This window comes from Mastomys coucha, unplaced genomic scaffold (genome assembly GCF_008632895.1).
Source record: "Mastomys coucha isolate ucsf_1 unplaced genomic scaffold, UCSF_Mcou_1 pScaffold24, whole genome shotgun sequence".
In the NCBI taxonomy this organism is placed as follows: Eukaryota; Metazoa; Chordata; class Mammalia; order Rodentia; family Muridae; genus Mastomys; species Mastomys coucha.
This window is the reverse complement of record NW_022196907.1, coordinates 319,973-345,426: the sequence shown is the minus strand read 5'-3', so window position 1 is coordinate 345,426 and position 25,454 is coordinate 319,973. Positions and strand designations below refer to the sequence as shown.

Genomic DNA, 25,454 nt, shown 5'->3' with positions numbered 1-25,454 from the left:
GTATTTTCACTATTGCTGTAGACAAGCATCTACATAAGACTGTTAAATTGGTTGTTGTTTTATATCAAGCAACTTTTATAATACTCATTTTTATTGTTATAATATTTTTTAAATTTTAAGGAATATGACAAAAAAAGATATTGTAGGTATTGAAGGGGGATCTATGGGAGGAGCGGTGGTACAAAAGGGGAACAAAAATGTGATTCAATTCTATTTAATTAAAGTATGTTTTTAATGTTAACAAATTCAGATAAATTGAAATCATGTAACTTTTCTCATCATAGTGCAATAAAAGTTTTAAAAAAAGAAAAGAAAAGAAAGAAGAATGCAGGCCATTTTGAAAGACACAGTAAAGGGTTGGTGAAAGCAACAGTTGAGCAATTGAACTGTTGGCAAGTCACACTGTGACATTGGCAAAGCAGCAGTCTAAAAGACAGCTGAAGAAGAATCAGATGAACAGTTGGAGTGAGTCGAGGGCAGGAAGGACAGGAGACAGCAAGCAAGGGTGAAAAGTTGAGGCAAAAGAAGGATAAAAAGACATAAGGATTCAGAGAAGAGAAGTGAGGGCCTTGGTCTCCCGAAGAGTTTAGGGTACTGTCTAGTCTTTAGGACCAAGACTCTCAGAATTGTAGCACCAGATGGTGTTAAAGGTTGAGAAATTTGGACTTCTTGGGCAAACACGAGAGCTATATAGCTAAGGGTCGATAATTACCACTGCCTACATCAGTAATGCTACTGTAGTGGGTGTCACCTACTGCCCTTGCCTCCTCTCTGCCTGGGGTTTCTACTGGCAAACACAAAGAAAATGAAAGCTGTCAAAGGCTAGCATTTAAAGTTTCTTGAGTACTCATAATTTCAATCCAGACAGCAAAAGCTGGACAACAGCTAGTACCTACATCATGATCACTATCAATAACTAAAAAATTAAGTCCATATAAAACACAATAATGCATGCATTAATTGTTGTATTTCTTATTATCATGAAATGTTCTGGTGATGAAATTCTTATAAAACAAACTAAAGTCAGAATAAGCATTCCTGTAATCTGGTCATCTTTCACTTACTTCCAAAAATATCCCATGGATTGTTTCTAGACTTAAAAAAAAAAAAAAATACTGTCCAAGGAATTCAGATCTTTGAACAAAGAGCAAAAGAATTATTTCTTCTAACTAGCATTGATGCTCATAGCAATGAAAATGTTCCCATTAACTGGAATACAGATAAAGACAATTCAGTATGTTCATCAATGTTGTCTTGATAGTATTACATCTCAAATATTCATGCAAATGATAACCAGTAAGGAAATATACCAGAGGCAACCAAATTAAAACTACAGTGTGTACAGGACTCTATCTAACAAGAAATCCTTGATGCTTTAAAAAGTACCTCTGCACCTGAATGTTCAATAATTATCAGTTTTTAAATAATTTCACTTGGGCATATAGCATATTACTAAAGTTAACTGAGCTGCTTTAAATAGTATACTGTGTAGGACAATTTTCTCTGAAACATTGTATTTAATTAATTGTAACATTTTATCCCCATAATTACTAAATTGAACAAGATCAAAGAAGAATTCTTAAAGTGAAAATTTAAAATGAATAATTAGTTCATGTCTGTACACATGATATGACTCAATAATTAAGACTCTATTTTATACTTAATCTCAAAACTCAAATAGCATGGAGAAAGTAGTTCAGCTCAGAGAGGTATTGCAGTTCTGAATACAAGCATTTCACCTGTGATTGAAGAAAACTCTTACTTGCAGTAAATCATTTGAAACATATAAACAAAACATATCTTCCCATATCACAACATGCTATGAGAGTTTGACATTTGGGGCTGTAGGAATATATTCCTCAAGAAACAGAATTATAATGAAATTCCTCTTATTAATGGGTAAATGTAAAGTCAGGATTATAAAAATCCGTAATTCACTCCTTTAAAAATGACTTACCTAGATGCTGGGATTCTTTAACTGCAAGTGAAATAGACTGTATTTCCTTGTGTCATGAGCCTGTTGTCTCTGTTTGTTAAGCCATTCCAAATTTCTTGGGAATATTTTTTATTATTGATTTAAGTTTTATTGCATTATGATGAGAAAAGATACATGATTTGAATTTATCTGAATTTGTTAACATTTAAAAACATATTTAAGTAAATAGAATTAAATCAAATTCTTGTTTCCCTTTTGTACTGCAGCTCCTCCCGGAGACCCCCCTTCAATACCTACAATAGCTTTATTTGTAATGTTGTTTAAAATGTATAAAATATAACAATAAAAATGAGTATTATAAAAGTTGTTTGATATAAAACAACAATTTGACAGACTTATGTAGATGCTTGTCTACAGCAATACTGAAAATACCTATGCTTTTCTCAGAATAAATTTTAAATAATTCCAAACATATTAAATGTATATTTTAAAATAATATATCACTACTAGTATTTTTTAAATGAACATGAATATATAAAGACTTTTTGTTTGTCTGTTTGTTTTGTATTTAGTAGAGCTTAAAATCTTGGTTCTTACTGTGGTACAAACCCAAAATAAGAACAATTTTTAGACATTGAATTTCATTGTAATAAGGCTGTACTTCAATGATCCTCACATCACCAAAGGATTTTACCTCCATCCTAGTTAAGCTAAGAGTTGACAGTTCTGCTGTGCCAAGGAGTGAATTGTAGGCATGATTTTTGGATATAGACTTCCTGCTATGGTCAAAGCTAATTGACTTTATTCTCAGGCCACAGAGAACAGGTTGCATTAATTTAAGAAATGGTGTGTGTATTAAGATGGTCTATCCATAAAGTCATTCACCAACTGTTTCAATGAACAATGGTTCTGCTTGGAAGGTGGCACAGACATTAGATGAGGGTAAAAATCTGGTTCATTGGCTGTGATAGTTTGGAAAAGATTTAATCTCAGAGAAAGAGTAACTTATAAAGTCCTCTTCTTCAAACTTGATACAATAGTTACAAATGTCAAGCAAAGCATTCAGTCTCACTCTTTTTGTCCTCTTACAAGCCACCTCCCAAGTTAATTGTCTACATTTCTTTTGGCTGTATGCATATTTTGAAATATGTAAGCTGTTCTGAAAACCATAGTATACTGTAAAAACATATAATAAAAAATACTATGAATAGAGAGGCTGAGATAGGAGAAGCATGATTTCAAGACCATTATGCAGTACACAGTAAGACACTGTCATGATCAAACAAGCTGAAAGTATATATGGATTATACAATATCAGACCTATTTCTCCAATTACCAAATTAGAGAGACCATTGGATGGCAATCAACAAATTTCTAACTCCTCATATTTTTGGATTTCAGTTTGTTAGGATATATTGGTAATATTAATTTTCATATTACGCTATTAAGAAAAAGTAATAGTTACTTCTTATTTTTATTGTAAGAGGTGGAATTAGGCTTGTGCGGATTTGTTGAAAGATTACTTTCTTGCTTCTTTTAGGATGTAGTTTTGCTCCTTATATTGATGTTTTCCATCTATTAACCTTTGTAGGGCTGAATTTGTGGAAAGATATTGTGTAAATTTGGTTTTGTCGTGGAATATTTTGTTTTCTCCATCTATGGTAATTCAGAGTTTTGCTGGGTATAGTAGCCTGGGCTGGCATTTGTGTTCTGTTAGGGCCTGTGTGACATCTGCCCAGGATTTTCTAGCTTTCATGGTCTCTGGTGAGAAGTTTTGTGTAATTCTGATAGGCCCGCCTTTATATGTTATTTGACCTTTTTCCTTTCCTGCTTTTAAAATTCTTTCTTTGTTTAATGCATTTGGTGTTTTGGTTATTATGTAACAGGAGGAATTTCTTTTCTGGTCAATCTATTGGGAGTTCTGTAGGCTTCTTGCATGTTCATGGGCATCTCTATCTTTGAGTTAAGGAATTTTTCTTCTATAATTTTGTTGAAGATATTTACTGGCCCATTACATTGGGAGTCTTCACTCTCTTCTATACCTATTATGCTTAGGTTAGGCATTCTCATTCCATCCTGGATTTCCTGAATGTTTTGGGTTAGGAGCTTTTTGCTTTTTGCATTTTCTTTGACTGTTGTGTCATTGTTTTCTATGGTATTTTCTGCTCCTGAGATTCTCTCTTCTATCTCTTCTTGTATTCTGTTGGTGATCTATGACTCTTGATTTCTTTCCTAGGTTTTCCATCTTTATGGTTGTCTCTTTTTCTGATTTATTATTTCTATTTTCATTTTTAGATCCTGGATTGTTTTGTTCATTTCCTTCACCTGTTTGATTGTGTTTTCTTGTAGTTCTTTAAGGGATTTTTGTGTTTCCTTTTTAAGGGCTTCTAGCTGTTTATCTCTGTTCTCCTGTATTTCTTTGAGGGACTTATTTATGTCTTTCTTAAAGTCCTGTATCATCATCATGAGAAGTGATTTTAGAACTGAATCTTGCTTTTCGGGTGTGATGGTGTGTCCAGGACTTGCTATGTTGGGAGAATTGGATTCTGCTGATGCCACATAACCTTGGTTTGTGTTGCTTATATTCTTACTATTGCTCTGTGCCATCTGGTTATCTCTAGTGCTACCTGCCCTTGCTAAATCTGACTGGAGCCTGTCAGAACTCCTCAGAGTCAAGCTGTCTCCGTGATCCTGTGATTTTGAGATCCTGTTATCCTGGGCCTGGGAGTGGAGCTTCCTCTGGGTATTGTGGGACTGGCTGTGGAGTTTGCACCCAAGGTCTGCTCAGGGCACCGGCCAGCCCAGACAGACTGGAAGGAACCCAAGTCACTGGTCTAGAGGAGTTCCTGTGTGCCTGGGTCCCGCTGGTCCCAGTTACTCTGGGTGACAGGACAGATGTTTCCTCCTCACCTCTGATCCTGGGCATGTTAGAGCACCTGGAAGTGGAGCTTCCTCTGGGTGTTGTGGGACTGGCTGCAGAAATGTGTGTGTGTGTGTGTGTGTGTGTGTGTGTGTGTGTGTGTGTGTGTGTGTGTGTGAAACTTGGTAAAATGGAAACCTTTGTATCTGAAAATTGAACTGCGAAGGCTCATGTTTTGAAAAGTGATTTTCACTGTTTAGAAAATGTTTTCCCTCCGCTTCCTCTCTCCAGCATAGTTCTGTGTCTCTGCACTCCCAGGTTCCTTTGCAGACATAGGTCACGTGGCAGGGGTGGGTGGGACAGGAGAGGCCTGCGCTTAACTAGCGCCCCCATCCAACATGTTTTCTGAAGGACCCTAGTCTGTTTTTTTTTTGTTTTTTTGTTTTTTTTTTTTTACCGAAAAACCATATGGAAATGAGCAGAGAGCTCCAGGGAACCTAGGTGCCCTAATGCGGGAGCGGGAGCTCGGTGGGACTATCCTAGCAGGTGTTCCCAGAGACAGAGGTGATGGTGTCTAGTAGTAACTGGCTTTCTGGAGTGAATGTCATGCTTGTGATGGCGTACAGGAGTCTGGCATTCGTACTGCTGTTTATTTTTGTGAAGAGACAAATCATGCGCTTTGCAATGAAATCTAGAAGGGGACCTCATGTTCCTGTGGAACACAATGCCCCCAAGGACTTAAAAGAGGAGATTGACATTCGACTATCCAGTGTTCAAGATATCAAGTATGAACCCCAGCTCCTATCTATACAGGATGAAAGCTCTAGATGCTATCCATGCCTCTGAGATCCCGTTTCATGCTGAAGGCCGGCACCCCTGTTCTTTAATGGGTAAGAATTTCCGCTCCTACTTGCTAGAGCTGCGAAACACTACCATTCCTTTCAAGGGTGTTCGAAAGGCCCTCATTGATACCCTCCTGGATGGATATGAGACAGCCCGCTATGGGACAGGGGTCTTTGGCCAGAGTGAGTACTTGCGATATCAGGAGGCCTTGAGTGAGCTGGCCACTGTGTTCAAAGCGCGAATTGGGAGTTCTCAGAGACAACACCAGTCAGCAGCCAAAGACCTAACTCAGTCGCCTGAAATGTCGCCAGCCACAATCCAGGTCACATATCTGTCCTTCAGTCAGAAGAGCAAACGCTCTAAGCACTTCCTCGAACTGAAGAGCTTTAAAGACAACTATAACACCCTGGAGAGCACGCTGTGACGGAGCTGCACACATGCCGGCTTGTAGCACTCAGGATATCTGGTTCAGCAGACCCAAACTTTATTGGCCAAAGCATTCTTACAGAACAGTGTCTAAAAGGTCATTCCCAACCCTTTCTGATACTGGCTAAGACCTCAGTCTCCCAATAGCACTTCTTCTGGATTTGAGTTCAAATGTCATTCTTAACATTTCTATTGAAGCTTCCTTGAAAACCTTCGCTTGATTTTGGCTGTAATTCACCTGCCCTGTTCAGTGCTGTTTAGTCCCAAAGACGTAAGTTGAGGTGAGGTGTCTTTTGTCTACCCCATTGCACTCAGCTGAACAGAAATATTTGGGTTTAGAGCACCTCAGACTTGATTGGTAGAAAAGTCAGTCAGGACCTGATAGGGAAAGGAGATTGAGAAAGTGGGTAGAATGTCCTTTGGAATTTTGGTGCTCCATTTAAACCAGGTGCATTGTGACATGAGCATGACTTTCCTGAAGTGGAAGGATCTATCCCCACCTTCACCCAATACTTATGACAAGTAGAAAGAAACATTCTGGCACTAGGCATAACCTATGCCAAGATGGTAAAATAATGTGAAGAGAAGGTGTTTCCTCTAATGTCAGTGTATTAGTCTCAGTTTACAAAGTACTTAATAAAACTACTATAAAACCATGAAAAAATAAAAAAATAAAAAATGTTTTCCTTAATCCTTAATTCTCCTTTTATACATTCTATTTTCATTATATCTATTCACCTCTACTATCTTACTATCTTCCCTAGGGATCCCCAATCCCGACTCCCACAAAATTTGACTTTTTCTAATATTGCTATTAATGACTACCTGAGTTCAGTTAATGCAGATCATCTGAAAGATTATTGCATCACAAAGCCTCTGACGTCATCAATGGACTAATCAAAGCTAAAAGCAGAAGGAAGACTCAGTTGAAGAAACTTGGTCCTTTTACTTAAAGAATGCATTCTGTCACCAGTCCTTCTTTTGTCCCCTCCCTACTTTCTGACTGCCATGAGATAAAGAACTTCACTGCACACTTTGTCCAGTGATGTCCTTTAGTCATCCAGTCCCACAAGAGGGACCAAGCTACTGTGAACTATAAATCCTGTAATCAGGAGCCAAAATAATTCTGCTCTCCTGCATGCCTGGGTCTTTTGTCAAAGCCATGCAGTGACAAATAGAGGAAAGAACAAAACAATGTTTAACAAAGATCTGTGTGAAGAATAGTGTGTAAACAAGTGGTAAAATTGAAGTAACTGAAGTGAATTTGCTCATATTTAGGAAAAATAAACACTTCCAAAATTACACAACTATTTTCAGACCGTATGGGGAAATTTTTAAAAATTTTTTCTTTTATTTTATTAAAAATAGATTTTTTTCATATAGTTTATCCTGATTATCAGTTCTATCTACATCCTCCCATCTGGATCTATCCTTTTCTGTCTCTTACTAGAAAATAAAAAGGTTATTTCAACAGAGGTTATTTTATTGTTGAGAATAGTTTTCCCTATTCTAGCTTTTTTATTATTTCAGATGAATTTGCAAATTGCTCTTTCTAAGTCTGTGAAGAATTGAGATGGAATTTTGATGGGGATTGATTTGAATCTGTAGATTGCTTTAGGCAAGATGGCCATTTTTACTATATTAATCCTACAAATCCATGAGCATGGATTACTTTAAGGTGTACTACAGAGCAACTGTGTGATAAAAACTGTATGGTATTGGTACAGTGACAGGCAGGTGGATCAATGGAATAGAATTGAAGACCCAAAAATGAACCCAAACACTTAATAGTCACTTGATCTTTGAAAAAGAAACTAAAACCATCCAGTGGGGGTGGGGGGAACCCAGCATTTTCAATGTATGGTCCTGACTCAGTAGGCAGTTGGCATGTAGAAGAATGAAAATTGACCCATTTTCATCTCCTTATACAAAACTCAAGTCCAAGTGGTTCAAGAACTTCCATATAAAACCAGATACACTGAAACTAACAGAAAAGAAAGTGGGGAAGAGCCTCGAGTACATAGACACAGGGGAAATTTTCCTGAAGAGAATGCCAATAGTTTATGCTCTAAGATCAAGAATTGACAAAAAGGACCTCATAAAATTACAAAGCTTCCATAAGGCAAAGGACACTGTCAATAGGACAAAATGGCAAACAAGAGATTGGGAAAAGATCATTTACCAGTCCTATATCTGATAGAGGGCTAATATCCAATATACACAAAGAAATCAAGAAGGTAGACTCCAGAGAACCAAGTAACCCTATTAAAAAATGAGGTACAGAGCTACATAGAGAATTCTCAACTGAGGAATACCGAATGGCTGAGAAGCACCTAAAGAAATGTTCAACATTCTCAGTCATCAGGGAAACGCATATCAAAACAACTCTGAGATTCCACCTTACACCAGTCAGAATGGCTAAGATCAAAAACTCAGGTGACAGCAGATGCTGGCAAGGATGTGGAGAAAGAGGTACACTCCTCCATTGTTTGTGGGATTGCAAGCTGGTACAACCACTCTGGAAATCAGTTTGGGGGTTCCTCAGAAAATTAGACATAGTACTACCAGAGGATGCCGCTACACCACTCCTGGGCAAATACCCAGAAGATGCTCCAACATGTAATAAGGACATATGCTCCACTATGTTCATAGCAGCCTTATTTATAATAGCAAGACACTGGAAACAACCCAGGTATCCCTCAACAGAGGAATGGATACAGAAAATGTGGTACATCTACACAATGGAGTACTACTCACCTATTAAAAACAATAAATTTATGAAATTCTTAGAGAATTGTGTGGATCTGGAGAATATGATCCTGAGTGAGATAACCCAATCACAAAAGAACACATGGTATGCACTCTCTGATAAGTGCATATTAGATCAGAAGCTCGGAATACCCAAAATACAATCCATAAACCACAAAAAACTCAAGAAGAAGGAAGACCAAAGTGTGGACACTATGTTCCTTCTTAAAAAGGAGAACAAAATACCCATGGAAGGAGTTGCAGAGACAAAGTGTGGAGCAGAGACTGAAGGAAGGACAATCCAGAGACTGCTCCACCCGGGAATCCTTCCCATATTCAGTCATCAAATCCAGACACTATTCTGGATGCCAGCAAGTGCTGGCTGACAGGAGCCTGATATAGCTGTCTCCTGAGAGGCTCTGCCAGTGCCCGACTAATACAGAAGTAGAGGCTCACAGTCATCCATTGGCCTGAGTACAGAGTCCCCAATGCAAGAGCTAGAGAAAGGACCCAAGGAGCAGAAGGGTTTGCAGCCCCTTTGTACGAATAACAATATGAACTAACTAGTACCCTCAGAGCTCCCAGGGACTAAACCAGCAACCAAAGAGTACACATAGTGGAACTAATGGCTCCAGCAGCAGAGGTATAGCAGAGAATGACCTAGTCGGTCATCAATAGGAGCAGAGGCCCTTGGCCCTGAGAAGGTTCTATGCCCCAGAGGAGGGGAATGCCAGGGCCAGGAAGTGGGAGAGGGTGGGCTGGTAAGCAGGGGGAGAGAAGAGGAAACACATTTTTATTTTTGTTTTGTTTTGTTTTGTTTTGGCGGGGAAACCAGGAAAAGAGATATCACTTGACATGTAAATAAAGAAAGTATCTAATAAAAAAAAGAAAAAGAAAATAACAATGTTTCTAAAGGAGAAGAACAAAATACAGTATAATAATATAAAACAAAAACCAAAGAAACAAAAGAAAAGCAACTCAAAAGACAAGAAACAAATATAGATGCAGAGACCCTCTCATCTACACACTCAAGAATCACATTAAAAAAAAACAATACTGGAACCCAGACTAGCTACACAAAGGGTGAAAGCACTGGCCCCTCCTTATAGGTCCAGAGTTCAGTTCCAAACACCCTCATGGCTGCTTATAATTGTGTGTAACTGCACTCCCACGTTATCCGATATCCTCTTATGGTGTGCAGAAAAATACACTAAATATATCACTTTTGTTTCATTCAGCCACACACAACCTATCCATGGGATATATTAAGACCAATTATTTTTCTAATTGGATATTTTCTTTATTTACATTTCAAATGTTATCCCCTCTTCCAGTCCCTCCTAAACTCCCTATCCCATCTCCTCATTCCCCTGCTTCTATGAGGGTGTTCCCCACCCACCCACCTACTCCCACCTCCCTACACTGGCATTCCCCTACACTGGGGCATCAAGCCTTCACTGGACCAAGGACCTATCATCCCATTGATCCCCGACAAGGCCATCCTCTGCTATCTATGTGGCTGGTTTCTAAAGTAGTAGAAACTTGGTCCTACTACTACAAGCTAGCAATTATAAAGCACCAATTAAGTTTATATCATAAAGAAAAAAGTAATTCAACAGTAAAAAAAATGGTCAAGCAAAATTGCTGAATTCATAAAACTAAATAAGAAAATTAAAGATGTCAGTAAATACCAAAGCATCTAAGATTCAAAAAGTTTAATATATATTTAATAAAATAGAGACAACAATTGGTTCAAATACAATAAAAGCCATTTTCCAAAAATAAAATGCTTATTTTAAATAATGAAATATTATAAAAAATAAAAGCTTTTCTATTTAAGTCAAGTTCTACACGAAACTTTATTTCATGGCCATTGACAAATGTGTTAAAGATTCTAACAAGCACTGTTACATATGAAAATACAATTATTATAAATGTTGAAAAATAATGGAATGAAAATTGTGTAAAAATAAAGCCGAGTACATATTATAAAAGGTTTAAATTTTTTAAAATATGGTATTTAAGTTCAATGGAAAAAGAGAGGACCACTTACTACATGGTACTAGCTAGCAAACCATCTAAGAAATGTTAAAATTAAATCCCATTTCACACTTCAGACAAAATCATATTCAGATGATGAAAAGCTTAAAATGTTAACACACACACACACACACACACACACACACACACACACACACACACAAAATACTGTATAAGAAAATTCAGAGAAGATGTGTCCTTTAGCTAATATAGCAGAACACACACACACACCATGAAAATATTTGATTTTGTATTCTGTAAGCATGTGGTGAAACTCAGAATATCATTTTGTTTAAGTAAAAGTATAAGTGCATTATTCATCCATCCTGAGTTTCCATTAGCCTCTCTATTACTAAGTGGCTTTAGATCAAACAAATAAGTGTCCAGCATAGAGACCATCCACCAGCTTCTTAACTGACTGTTCTGCATTCTCCCAATCACTCTCTAGTCCATTCTTCACATACCCTTCAAAAATCATAAATTTACCATCACTTCTCTGCTCAAGGATTTCCAATGACTATCTGTTGCCTTTAAAACAGAGTTCAAACTCAAAAGTGTCATGTGATAGATTTTGGTCTATGCTCATCTCCTAAAGTCTCATATGTGACACTTATTCTCAACAGATGCTCCTGTTTATCGGCTCCTGAACAGGCTGGATTTATGTCACATTCATTTTGTTTGAATAGAATTCTCTTATCCTACCAACCCTGCTAAACTGATTAGCTGCTTTCTCTCGTTTTATATATTTCACCTCTACATTACTCCAGAATATTTTCGAGGACCTATGTAGAGTGAGACAGATGCCTGTATTTGCTAGGCTTCCAGATTACCTAATAAGCACTGACATCTTAACATGCATCACAATGTTTGCTGGTTTGGCTACCCCACCAGCCAGACATAACTGACTTGAAGATAAAAGATTTTTTCCTGTTTACCACTTTTAATTTCTTCATCTGAGAGAAAATGCAAAACAAAGAAAAATCAAACTATCTGTATCTACTCTCAATGATGAGCACTGATGATAATAAAGGCATTCTGCCCAAGGATGATAAAGAAAATTTGGTTTCTTAAGCTTATGCTATAAATAACTCAATAATTCTATACATCAGCCGACAACCAGGACATGAATAGGGCAAAGAATAACAGGACAGTAAGATGATTCAGAGAGTTAAAATGAACATCACCAAACCCGAAAACAATTTTGGCCTTGGCACATGTGTACAAATATATACACAAATACAAAAATAAATACAGTAGTAGATAAAATAATAAATAAGCAAATAAAATTAACAGAACTAAGAGATAAATAAGAAAGTAGATAGGTAAGGAGCTGAATTTTTTTCCAGGACAAAGGAAAGTTTTATTTATAGATTATGTGAGAGAAACAGGAAAGCTTTTGAGAAACTAAAGGAAAATTATTCTTTTAATCATAATCCAATGGTTCAATTCTTTGTCTAGAGTAATATTTTAATGAAAAGATAAAAAACAAAACAGATAATAGGCAAATACATAAGGTTATGTGCAGCTGACAATATGTTCATGTGCAACAAACATCATATATGATGTATATATAATGTATGTAGTAGATATATACTCCTTTAAGTGTGTACAAGTGCTGTTCTTCATACTGTTTAATGTTCTCTGGCATGGCTTTTTACTCAAAGCAGACAAATTACACTATTACTGACTTATAAAATATGAGTACTTTTAAATATTTTTTTTTGCAAATAGGCACTGATGTTTGTTGAGTATACTCACAGATACACATGTAACCCAGCTGTTCATAAGTGTTCTATTCTGATCACCTGTCAGATGGCAAGTGGCCATATCCTCATGTCTCCTTTTCTAGACCAATGGCAGACTGAGATGGAAGACAACAAATCAGGACTGAAGCCATGTGTTGTATGAAAATTAAAACCAGGCAGAAACAAAATCCAACTGGCAGATATATGCTATTTACAAAGGTATATTGCATGGCATGTGACTCAACACTATATCCATACCTGTCCCCATCTTTAGGCTGTCTGCTACATTATAAACATGTGACAGTAGCTTGTGGACTTTACACCCACCCCACTGATGCTTAATCTTGTAGTTTTCCAATACTTTTACTTCCTATTTGAAAAGGTAAAGAAGGCAATGTTAAGCAAGAACATGGATTCCCCTTTCTGTTCCTAACAGTCTCCATTCAGACTGAAAGCCATGATAGTGGCATCGAGAAAGCATAATTTCCACATGGATACATTCTCAGAGGCCTTACTCAGAGTTGTTAATCACTTCTCATCCCTCTTTGATTGTTTTTTGTGAAAATTACTACTCCATTTTTCGTCCCCCACCCCTTACAGCTGCAAATGAAATCTAGGGAGCTATTTTATTGTCCAGTTTCCACAGGGGGGAAAGTTTAGCAGTGACAGCTATGGTATAATAAGGAATAAAACCCATGATAATTATTTTTCTTACAAATTCCTTATTAAACCAAGTTTAAAAAGTACGTGTTATTAGCCAAACAGAATCGGGTCTAAATAAAACTGAAAATGAATATATTTGCATGTGTCTACAATGGGGTTATTACTGTGATTATAACTGGTTCATAAGCAAGTGACTCTCATACTTTAATTTTTAGCTTTAAAGGATGCAGTCATGTGGTTATGTCCATATTTGTTTTCATGAACAGGGAGGACACAACATCTTTCATCACAATGCTGTAATGTACACTAGAACTTCCTTGGTAACTCAGTCCAATACCACTTGAATCACAGTGGTCCTCCTGAATAGTCATCCTTCCTTTGTTTCAATTTCTCCAGTGATGAGTAAACTCATGAAACCTGTTCCTCCAAGTCCAATGGCTCCAGAAATTACAAAGCTCATTCCAGCTTCCATCTGAGTAAAAATCTAGTCCTATAAGTTCAGTGGGTTAGCTGTGTTACATATTTTGTGACAACTGTAACTAATCTGCCTCCTCTCTTCACTGACATCCTTTAAGATCCTAAAACAGCTCTCATGACCTCTTTTGTTTTCTAGTCTTAGATTTTAAAAGAACAAATTAGAAATTTATTAAAAGCAACACTAAATAACTGCTTAAGCTTAAGTTAAAATAGATGAAGCATAGCAACAATAGAAAAATGGAAAAGAAATATAAAAACAAAATGGTGTTTTTATGATTGGAAGGACACTCTGAATTGTGACTCAGTAAGAAATCAGAGAGTAGTACAGATATAAATAGAAAATCTATTTTAGATAAGGGGGCTTTTGTGGGTATAGAACCTTTGGAGTCTATGAATTTTAGCTTGTGAAACATCTCTCTAAAGGTTCCTCTTTATTAAAGTATGCCTTTAAATTGTATCATACTTGCTTTCCTTACCCTGTATGATGTATATTTTTCATTGGTAATTTCCTTTATGGCTAACTTCTAGAGGATTTGAGTTCAGTTCTCCAGATCCACATCTAGTTATAACAGGCTGTAACGCTAACTACAGAGGTATCCAGTGCCTCTGGCCTCTATGAGTATCTGCATTTACATGCATGTGGACACACATGCACCCACACCCCACCCTCACACACATATATATGCAAACACCCAAAAAATACTACACACACCAATGAATTTTAAAAATAAATCTTATTTTAAAAGATGTTGAAATGAATAAAGAAGTAATTAGGGAAGTGAAAATGACCATGTAAAACACATGTAGAAATTAGACTCATGCATATTGCTTCTTTATTATCTTAAACAAGATCATTTTAAGAATGGCTGACATTAGTTACCAACACCAAGCACGTGTTCATATGTGTAATGGTATCGGTTCTGATAGAGGAGCACAGAGCTGAGTTTGTCAGTACCACACCATGACAGACTTCACAAACCATATGAGAACACTGAGACATACGAAAATACAACAACAACAAAAACCTCTTTTTAAAATTGATTAAGGAACAGAAAATAGAAACTTGAATTCTTGGTTATTATAAAAGAAACAAGCTGTTTGGCATCCTAATTTATGGACTGAATGGATTATTATGAATTCCTCTATATTTGCAAAACAGCTGTTCTTTTTCTGTGTCTCTAAAATATGTAGACCCACACATATTTTTCATACTTAAATTAATAATGTCCATAATAAACAACAATGTTTTGTGTTCATCTCTTCTTGGTTTGTGTCATGTGTCATATTAATGGAGGTTAGGAGTGTTTGTAGCTGTCAGTCTTCAGTTGAGTGTTGCTCTGGGTTTGATTACAGCTAAACTAAAAGCTGGCCTAAGCTCTTCCCCCCGCCCTCAAAAAGGAAATCTGAAGTGAAATGAAGCTAGATGGGAGGTAAGGATTTGAACTACAAAGCTTCACTTCTTTGTGTTTATCAGTAATTCTGGAAAGAACAACTGAGACCTAACTTCCCATTTATCTCAAATTCACAAAAACGAATGCTCTAGCAAGGCCAGCTCAGGTAAGTACGTGTTCATGAAAAAAAAAACGAGATATGACTCAGACAGCAGATCTGAGAGCCACAAAGGACCAGTCTCCAGCCTTGAAACATAATGAGGTTTGCCTGGCTGGATCATTGATCCTGAAGTTCAACTTTCTACTTGTAAATTTCCATCTTAGCATCTGTTTCCCAGGGAACCAGAGCTGTAACATCATAAACATTTCCTGGGCTAAATTACATCTGTACATATAATTCTCATTTAAACATTTGTTTGACATTCTCCAAGCTGATGTGTCATCTGTTAATTGACCATTCCATACCACTGAGCTGCTTCTTGTTGCCAATAATACTTTATAAATAGAAAAAACATTCAACAACCATCATCAAGCCATTATTTGAATTTTCATCTTTCTTCATTAAACTATTTCTTTTAAAGTAGCTCACTCATAGGCCATTATTAAGATGAAGTTTATTTTTAAATCTAATAATATGAAAGTTCTCTAGCTTGTTATATCAAAAACAAAAATCCCATGATAACATATATCAACATGATCCTAAAGAATTCAGATACATTATTTTCAGGATTATTGTATGTTTGATCCAAGATTCATGTTTTGGTGTTGGAGAAGTCCACAGAGAAAATAGAAAGGTTTAGAGTTACTATTCACAAAGCATTCTGCTGTAGTTGGCTTGGTTAAAAATACTTATGCAATGCCATTCTCTATGATACAGCAAACGTTTGTTTAATGAATAAGTGAATATTCAAGTATTTTTACATTTTATTTTTAATCTGTCCAAATGGCCTTACTAACACATAAAATATAAATAAAATACATAATGTAATGATGTGGGCTGGTTATAGATATAATCTTTTAGCTCCAAGTTCTTACTTAAGCCTTTCCAAGAAAGATAAAGATTGTGGCAACAGTGGTAGTTCATTATGGGTACATTACATTGCTTTGTGCAGCTTAGAAAGAAAATTATTAAAATCAAGAATTAAGTCAAAACAAAGTAAAGTAATGGCCAATAAGGACATTTGGAACCAATCAGAAAACAATAGGCCAAGTGTGTTAGTTTATATTGTCAACTTGATAGGACATAGAATCACCTAGGAGATAAACCACTGGGCATATCTATGAAGGAATTTCTAGACTGGGTTAAGTAGGCAGGTCCTAACTGTAGGAGACACAACTCTATCTTGCATAGTTGCTGGACTTAATTAAAGGGAGAAAGGGAGTTGAGCACAGATATTGACCCCTCTGTTTCCTGAGTGTAGATACAATGTGATCAGGTGCCTCAAGCTTCGTAATAAACTATACACTCAAAGTATGAGTCAAAATAAACCTTTTTTCCTTGAGTCAGATTTTGTCACAGGAACAGGAAATGCATTTGCAATTGTCTAATGAATACCCACATCATAAATTCATGGGCAAGAATGCTAGAGGTGAGGAGAAGATATGAATAAAAATACAACCCTGTAAGTTTGGTGCCAAGTAAAAAAGGATTGGAGATATGAAGCTAGATATGTGTGCTTTCTCTCTTGATAAAAGGCAAAAACAAACAAACAAACAAACAAACAAACAGTTCCTGTTCTTATTTCATATGAAATTCCATAAGAAACATTTCTCAAATCAAATCAAATTAGTCTCCCTGGTGAGACTATTATAAGGATAATGCTTATTCACTCACATTTCCCTCTCTTGGAATGGCCAAGCTAGAGCAGAGGAAAAAAGAAGGGCAGCCTCTTTGAGAAAGAGTAAACAAGAAATATTAAAAACAGAAGCAAGAATAGGGAGGATGTAGTGCCACTTAGTTTAATCACATAAGTAAGATTGAAGCTCGCTGACCTGAAAAATAATGTAAAACAAAACAGTGCACTAATTTGGAGATACTCTTGTTCCCGTGAATTTTATCATTTACACAACATCCTTTTTTTTACTTAACTATGATACTGAATTTTTACTGTGCTTGGAAAATATATTGTTTTTAAAAGATACTGAATTCATCGTGGCATTGTAGCATGTACTTTAAATTTTTTTAAATCATTCTATTTGTTTACATTTCAAATGATGTCTTGCTTCCCGGTTACTCCTCCACCTACCCCCCATCATGTGCCCCCTCCCCTCTCCCTTTTGCCTCTGTGAGGGGGCTTCTCCACCCATTCACTCACTCCTGCCTCACCCTTCTACATCCCCCTACCCTGGAGCACCAAGCCTCCCTCCGCCCCCGCATTGATGTCAGATATGTATGTATATGGAATCCTGACTAATTCAATGTATACTCTTTGGTTGGTGCTTTAGTCCCTGGAATCTCTAAATACCCTTTAATTCCTAAAGAAATCAAAAGGTTGTATGATCAGAGATCCCTGTAAGATTGCAAAGCAAACAGAAGTGCATTATCCAAAAGGTCAGCTGAATTAAGTACTCATGAAAAAGATATTTCAGAGCTGAATATCCTGAATTCACACATATTGACACACTCTGTGTTGTTTCCAAAAATATTTCTTTAGTGTCAAACAGAAAAAGTCACAATGAAGAGTGAAAATTGTGAGACATGGTGGCTCATACCTATAACCCCATCTGATTGAGAAACTGAGCCAGGAGGACTGTCATAAATTCAAGGTCACCTGGGTCTATACATAATGAGTTTCAGGCAATCTTGGACTACATAGTGAGGCCTGATTTTAGTAGGATTGCTTCAACTTTCTCTCCATTTAGTTTGATGTTGGCTTCTGGTTTGCTGTATATTGCTTTTACTAAGTTTAGGTATGGGTCTTGAATTCCTGATCTTTCCAAGGCTTTTTATCATGAAGGGATGTTGAATTTTGTCAAATGCTTTTTCAGAATCTAATAAAATGATCATGTGATTTTTTTTCTTTGAGTTTGCTGATGTTGATGGATTTCCATATATTGAACCCTGGTATCCCTGGGATGAAGCCTACTTGATCGTGGTGAATGATCATTTTTGATGAGATCAGTTTGTGAGAATTTTATTGAGTATTTTTGTATTAATATTCATAAGGGAAATTGGTCTGGAGTTCTCTTTCTGTGTTGGGTCTTTGTGTGGTTTAGGAATCAGCATAACTGTGGTTTCATAGAAAGAATTTGCAGGCACATGGGTGGATCTAGAAAATATGATCCTGATTGAAGTAACTCAGTCCCAAAAGACCACACGTTGTATGTACTCACTGAAAAGTGGGTATTACCCAAAGAGCATGGAATAAACACACTAGAACTCACAGATAACATGAAACTCAAGAGGCAGGAAGACCAAAGCGTGGATGCTTCAGCCCTACTTAGAAGGGGGAACAAAATAACCAAGGGATGGCTTTGTGAGGAAGAGAAGAGGGGGATGAGTAAAGAAGGGAAGAATCAAGTAAGGGAAAAGATGGAGGAGATATATAGAGCATCAAGAAATTCAACAGAGGTGTGTAGCAATAAAGACTGGGGACCTGGGGGTAGCAACCAGAACTTCCCAGATGCCAAGAAAGCAAAAGCCTCCCAGGACCCCACTGGGATGACATTAGCTGAAATACCCCACAAAGGGGAGGGAGAACCTGTGGAGACCATATCCAGAGGTTAGGCATGGCTTTCCCATGGTTGAGAGATGAGGGCCACCCACCCAGTTCCAAAATTTTAACCCAGAATTGCTCCTGACTAAAGGAAATACAGGGACAAAGAATGGAGCCGAGACTGAAGGAAAGGCCATCCAGAGACTGCCCCACCCGGAGATCCATCTTATATACAGTCATCTAACCTAGGCAGTATTGTGGATGCCAAGAAGTGCTTGCTGACAGGAACCTGATACAGCTGTTTCCTGAAAGGCTCTGCCAGATCCTGACCAATACAGATGCAGAGGCTTGCTGCTAACCATTGGACTGAGCACAGGGACCCCAATGGAGGAGTTAGGGGAAGGACTGATGGAGTTGAGGGGGCTTTATCTGACATCAATGGGACAGGAGGCCCTTGGTCCTGTGAAGGTTTGATGCCCCAGTGTAGAGAAATGTTAGGGCGGTAAGGCAGGAGTGGGTGGGTGGGTGGGTGGGGGAGAACCCTCATAGAAGCAGGGTAATGGGGGATGGCATGGGGGTTTGTACAGAGGAAGCTAGGCAAGGGGATAACATTTGAAATGTAAATAGATAAAATGAAAATTAAAAAAATAATTTGTTGGAAAAAATAACTCATATACGGGGTATCTGCTTAGCGTTATGGCATGTTCTAAGTAAATATTCCATTACTTAACTCATTGTACATCTGGAGGTACAAAAGAGCTTAATATTACTAATGATGACAGCAGTTCTGAAGTTAAATGCAGCATTGTCTAATGATTGATGGTAGGCTATAAAAAATAACTTCTATGGTATTTAAAATGTCAAAAAAAAACAATCAAAATATCAGGATCTACAGAGGGGAATATATCAATGATGGATGAGGCAAAGTATTGAATTCAGGCAAAGTATTGGGAAAAAACTAAAATTATCATAATATTGTAGTAAAAGAATTTTTAAAAGAAATGTGTGTATCCCACTGACTCTCTCACTTACCACATTATCAAGGAAGTAGGTAAGTTAAGCAATAGAAGTAGTTTATTTTTACTGTTACAATTTCAAGGATACACTGTATCTTCTAGGTAGACAAAAACACTTTCTAGAACACAGAGAAGCTAATTGTCCAGTCTAATACCAACTGCTCTGTAGTGCTGAATGAATAGAATAGGATAATGTTCACAGAGAAAATCTACACAGTCTATATTACAAAATCAAGTTATAAGTGAGAGTATGGAACCAGAGAATAACCTTCATAGGATAATTTCTAATCTGGATACTGACTATAGAATTTTATTGACAATAATAAGAAAACCAAAGTTATTTTCAATTATAAGGAGACAACATAATGTCTTTATTGGATTTAATGTTTGACATGTTAGTTTCATTAACTTTAACATTTTTGTGGCTATTTTAACTGGGACTCCAACCTAATAAAATGAAGAAAAAAAATCTGATGAGATACAGGATTATTTAAATATAGTTTAACTTTATGCAAAAAAAATCATACTTACTTTATTAATATAATTGTTTAATTTAGAGGGAAATTGGAAAATAGCAAAAACTTAAAATCCCAAATTATTTTACCAATTACTTTATAATGTTCTTTTTTACTCTCTCTCCTTTCAACCCTCCTTCATTCCATCTCAGACATACATGTACAAACTACGCAAACACACAGACATAAAACACACATCCCATTTGAAGACATCAAACATCATAGCCCTTACCCCTGACTCTTCTGCTGTGTTTTGATAGGAGATGATCACCTAATCCTCAGTGTATATTTAACTTTTGTTGACATCTCAATAATTTACTTTATAGCTCAATATTTTCTAATCCAAGCAACAGTTCAAGCATGATATTTCTCATCTGATCCTTTTTTCTCTGGAGTATTTTCTCTTTTAGACAAAACTTTCAAATCATGTTTCTCAGCATTCTACATAGGATTTGAAATCAGGAAATACCTCTATGGCTAGAATTATCACTGGCAAAACGTATTTGTAGGCCTTGGGAATTTAATTCATTGATGGGGGGTTGTCTATCATGTCAGGGGCCCTGGTTTCAACCTCTAATATTGCCAAAAACAAACAAAAATGTACTTAAAAATATTTCTAATTAAAAGCTGTGGCTGGAGTAAAACAGCGTATAGACAGTAGAGTGCAGATATATATGTGCACAGCGTTTGGGAGATTGGCTTAACAGACATAAACCATGATACAATTTTTTTCTAGGCAGAAATAGGGGTTTTTTTTTTAAGTGACAGGTGAAAACGTAGTGCATTATCTTTTGAAGTTGAAAAAACTATCTTCCTCACTCAAGATAATATTTTCTAGTTCTATCCATTTGCCTAAGAATTTCATGAATTCATCATTTTTAATAGCTGAGTAGTACTCCATTGGGTAAATGTACCACATTTTCTGTATCAATTCCTCTGTGGAAGGATATCTGGGTTCTATCCAGGTCCTGCCTATCATAAAAAGGCTGCTATGAACATAGTAGAGCATGTGTCCTTATTACATGTTGGAGCATCTTCTGGTTATATGTCCAGAAATGGTATAGCTGGGTTCTCTGGTAGTACTATGTCCAATTTCCTGAGGAACCCCCACACTGATTTCAGAGTGGTTGTACCAGCAGGCAATCCCACCAGCAATGGAGGAGTGTTCATCTTTCTCCACATCCTTGCCAGCATCTGCTTGTCTGTCACCTGAGTTTTTGATCTTAGCCATTCTGACTGGTGTGAGGTGGAATCTCAGAGTTGTTTTGATTTGCATTTCCCTGATGACTAAGGATATTGAACATTTCTTTACAAAGGAGTACACATGGCTACAGCTGCATATGTAGCAGAGGATGTCCTTGTCATGCATCAATGGAAGGAGAGGTCCTTGATCCTAGGAAGGCTCGAAAGATGCCCCAGTGTAGGGGAACCAAGGGTGGGAAGGTGGGAGTAGGTGGGTGGGTGGAGGAACACCATCATAGAAGCACGGGGAGGAGGGATGTGATAGGGTGTTTCCAGGAGAGAGGGAAACTGGGAAAGGGGATAACATTTGAAATGTAAATAAAGAAAATATCCAATAAAAAAATTGTATTCCAAGCTCCATTCTGTGTTTGTTAGTGAAGTGAATTGGAATAAGTGACATTCTTAACCTTAATCGTTTTACCTGTAAAAGTAGAACATCACTATTTAGTTCTATAATCCAATAAGAATTAATACCTGTAAATAATAATGAATTCATACCTATAAAAAGTTCCTTGCAAATAGGAATGTATCTCATACGTCCCTGCTTGTGTGAGTTGATTAAATAAATCAACATTGATTCTCATTAACATGAAGATTTCAATCCTTTTCATTCTTTTGTGTCAGTGTCCCTAGCAGCCATCATTATCATCTCTTAACATCTCTTACCTTATGTTATTTTGTCTTATTTCCAATATCTGACTCCCCATTTTATATCTATTTTTCCTCCCATTCATAACTGGCATCTAGTACCAAAACTGAAAACAGAAACTTCTCAAAAAGATTGCATTGGTGAAAACAATCCTTGACGATTAACTGTTGCTGTAACACTGCAAGCATTTTCCCATCGACCACACAGACTTCGTCCCATGCTTAATAAACTGAGATTTAACTGTAAATTTCAGTGATCATTTAAATACTCATGTTAAAGAAATTTTATAGATTTGTAGCAAACTTGAGTCTACTTATTACTCAAATTTCTATATAAAATAATAATCTTAAATACGGCACTAAGGCAATTGGCTAATAATGAATTATGAAGCAAAGTTTTAAATGTTTGGTTAATTTCTTTTGCTGCTTTTGCTAAAGTATGAGATGAGCAATAAGAATAATACAAAAAGAAAAGGCATTTTACTCACTTATGTTTATTATTTATGTGTTTTTGTGTCTGTGTATGGGTATGAGCACATGAGTGTAAATGCCTAGAAAGGCCAGAAGAGGACCTTGAATGGACTGGAGATACAATTATAAGTGGTTCTGAACATCCTAATAAGGATGTTGGGAAACAAACTCAGGTCCTGTACAAGAACAGAATGCAATCCTAACCATTGAGCCATTTCTCTAGCCTCAAGATTTTTTTTTAACATAAATGAAAAATAGCCTGAGGTATAGAATTAAATTTAAAAAATGAAAGAAGTGTCAGAATGCTGTGAAAAGTAGATAGAACTGAAATCAAAGGAAAGAACAGTTGAAATATGACAGACACTTGGTATAGCCAATCAGAAAACTGACAGGACTCTGGAGTAACTCATATCAGTCAGGGCCACATGTCAAGAAAGTTCTCTGCTGAGATCCTTTCCCCCCTCCCCACCTCCCCGAGACAGGGTTTCTCGTGTAGCCCTGGCTGTCCTGGAACTCATTCTGTAGACCATGCAGGCCTCGATCTCAGAGATCCACCTGTCTCTGCCTTCCAAGTGCTGGAATTAAAGGCATGTACCACCACTGCCCGCCTTCTGTGCTGAGATCCTTGAATACCACTTGCAAGATCCTAAACAAGCTCAGAGCTCAATGAAAGCTCAAACAAAGAAATACATCTCTTCCCTCTGACTGGAGCAAACTATATTGTCCACTTTACTTAATCCTAGATTAAATGTTTCTTCTGGTGACAGAATTTATGATTTTAGAAGTATAAGTTGACAGAAAAATTTTACCTAAGACTCTCATGTAAAAATCTGGCATTTTGCTAATGTCATGTATGACCATTTATCTTTATTGTTGGTTTGAACATCAACCATTGCAGATATGTGTGAGGTATGACGTAAGGTGAGGAAGGTGAAGTATATGATATATATATATATATATATATATAATATATATGTATATATATGTATGTGTATATGTATATATATATAGAGAGAGAAACGAGATATAGCTATAAAGACAGAAAATCACATATACACACTTGTACACATATGAATACATACACAGACACACACCATTTAATGAGACATGAGCATCATCAAAAAAGTTTGTAATATATAGACAATGAAAAAGAAACAAGATGATATGAGAAGATGAGATAAGATGAGTGAGAGGCAGAGAATGGAAGTGGGGAGGCATGGAAGAAAGGGGAAGGAGGGGAGTATATTGAAGAGTCCCAGTCTTTGTTTTGGGTTCAGAAGCAGAGCTGAAGTGCTGGAAAGAAATAGAGGTAAATTAAAGAACAAAAAAAGTAGCGTGCAAAGTAATAAACTACTGTCACATGATCAAACTGGTATTCAGTTTCCCAACAGTGGAAATAGAACAAATTCACCATCTTTGCAAGAGAATTACTAGCCTTTGAGTCAAGATATCAGGACACAGAGTCTCAAACGAACCATAGAGAGAACTTAGCCTTAAAAGCACTGCTCTGGACATAAGTAATCAGAAAACTGATTACTATGACCACAGGCCACTGTTGTTCATGTCCTTGATAATCCTACCATACAATTACTTGGAGTACATGAAATATGTTGTTATAGAGTCTGAAATGAAGGTAATTATTAATTGGATTGAGATTCCTATCAATAATGCAATTTTTATTGCCCTAGAAATTGGTAAATGAATAAATTTATAATGATTTTTAATTATTATTTTGAGTTGGATTTTCCATTCATACTCTCTTCTCTTCTAGCTTCCAACAATGTTCTATGCTGGCAATTATGTATTACTCGTATATTAATTCAATATCTTCATTTATAAAGATCACATTAAGGGGGTTCCAGAGATGGCTCAACAGCTATGAGCACTGGCTGTTCTTCTAAAGAAAGATCTGAACTGCAGGCTCACGAGAATGGCAGTCTATAAAGCACGGCTCACGAGAATGGCAGTCTATAAAGCACAAACCAACATTATTTAGATTCACTCTATTCTTACATAATTTTTTTATTAATTTTAAGAGTTAAAATCTGTAGGGGGCTCAAAATGAAATTATGCTGCTAAGAAAGATGCAAATGGACAAGTAAGGAATATACAAAATCAACAGAACCATAGGTCAGAAGCTATAGAGTTAATTAGCAAAGGCCATCAAATAAAAACAACAAAGGCTTAGAAGAAGAAAAGTAGCACTTTCATTCAAGTTGAAAATACATCATGATGTAATTATAATTTTTTAGATAGAATGACAAAAATTAAAGCAAATTGTGTATGTGACAGTTGATGACATAGCATCATGTTTTTCTGAAGTTAGGAAAACTTCCTTCCAATTCAGAAAGAAGAAAGCCCCAAATCAGTGTTTGTGGGGCAGTGAGCAGTTCTGACAGCCAGAGTCCAGTAGAGCAGAGCCACCTCAGAACCCCGGAGACCCACTGAGCATCTGCTCAGAAGGGACAGTAGGCGTTTGATGACGTTCCTGACACCAGTGGCTCAGATTTCAGCCCAGACCCCTCACAGCTGCCCCTGCAGGAGATGTGTGCTCTATCAGGCAGACACTGCCTCAAACTCCCAGCATTCTAGCTGGACCTTACAGTCATCTGACCACAAGTCAGGCATGCTATGCCCATACAATAAAAGGGGTGGTTTGCCCCTCCTCACTCTCTTGTTCTCTTATTCTCCTCCTCTCTTACTCTTACCCCTCTAGCTCTTATTTCCTCTTGCCCTCTTGCTCTCTCTCTCCTTTCTCTTTGTTCTCTTCTCTGCCT

At 36.9% G+C, this 25,454-nt stretch overlaps 1 protein-coding gene and 1 pseudogene across 1 annotated transcript in view; one reads left to right on the top strand and one right to left on the bottom strand.

The window, feature by feature from the left end:
• The window catches only part of Gucy1a2 (guanylate cyclase 1 soluble subunit alpha 2), a 322,813-nt gene that overhangs the window by 238,723 nt on the left and 58,636 nt on the right, over nt 1-25,454 (bottom strand). The window lies entirely within an intron of this gene.
• On the top strand, nt 5,364-6,078 carry LOC116074201 (annotated as a pseudogene).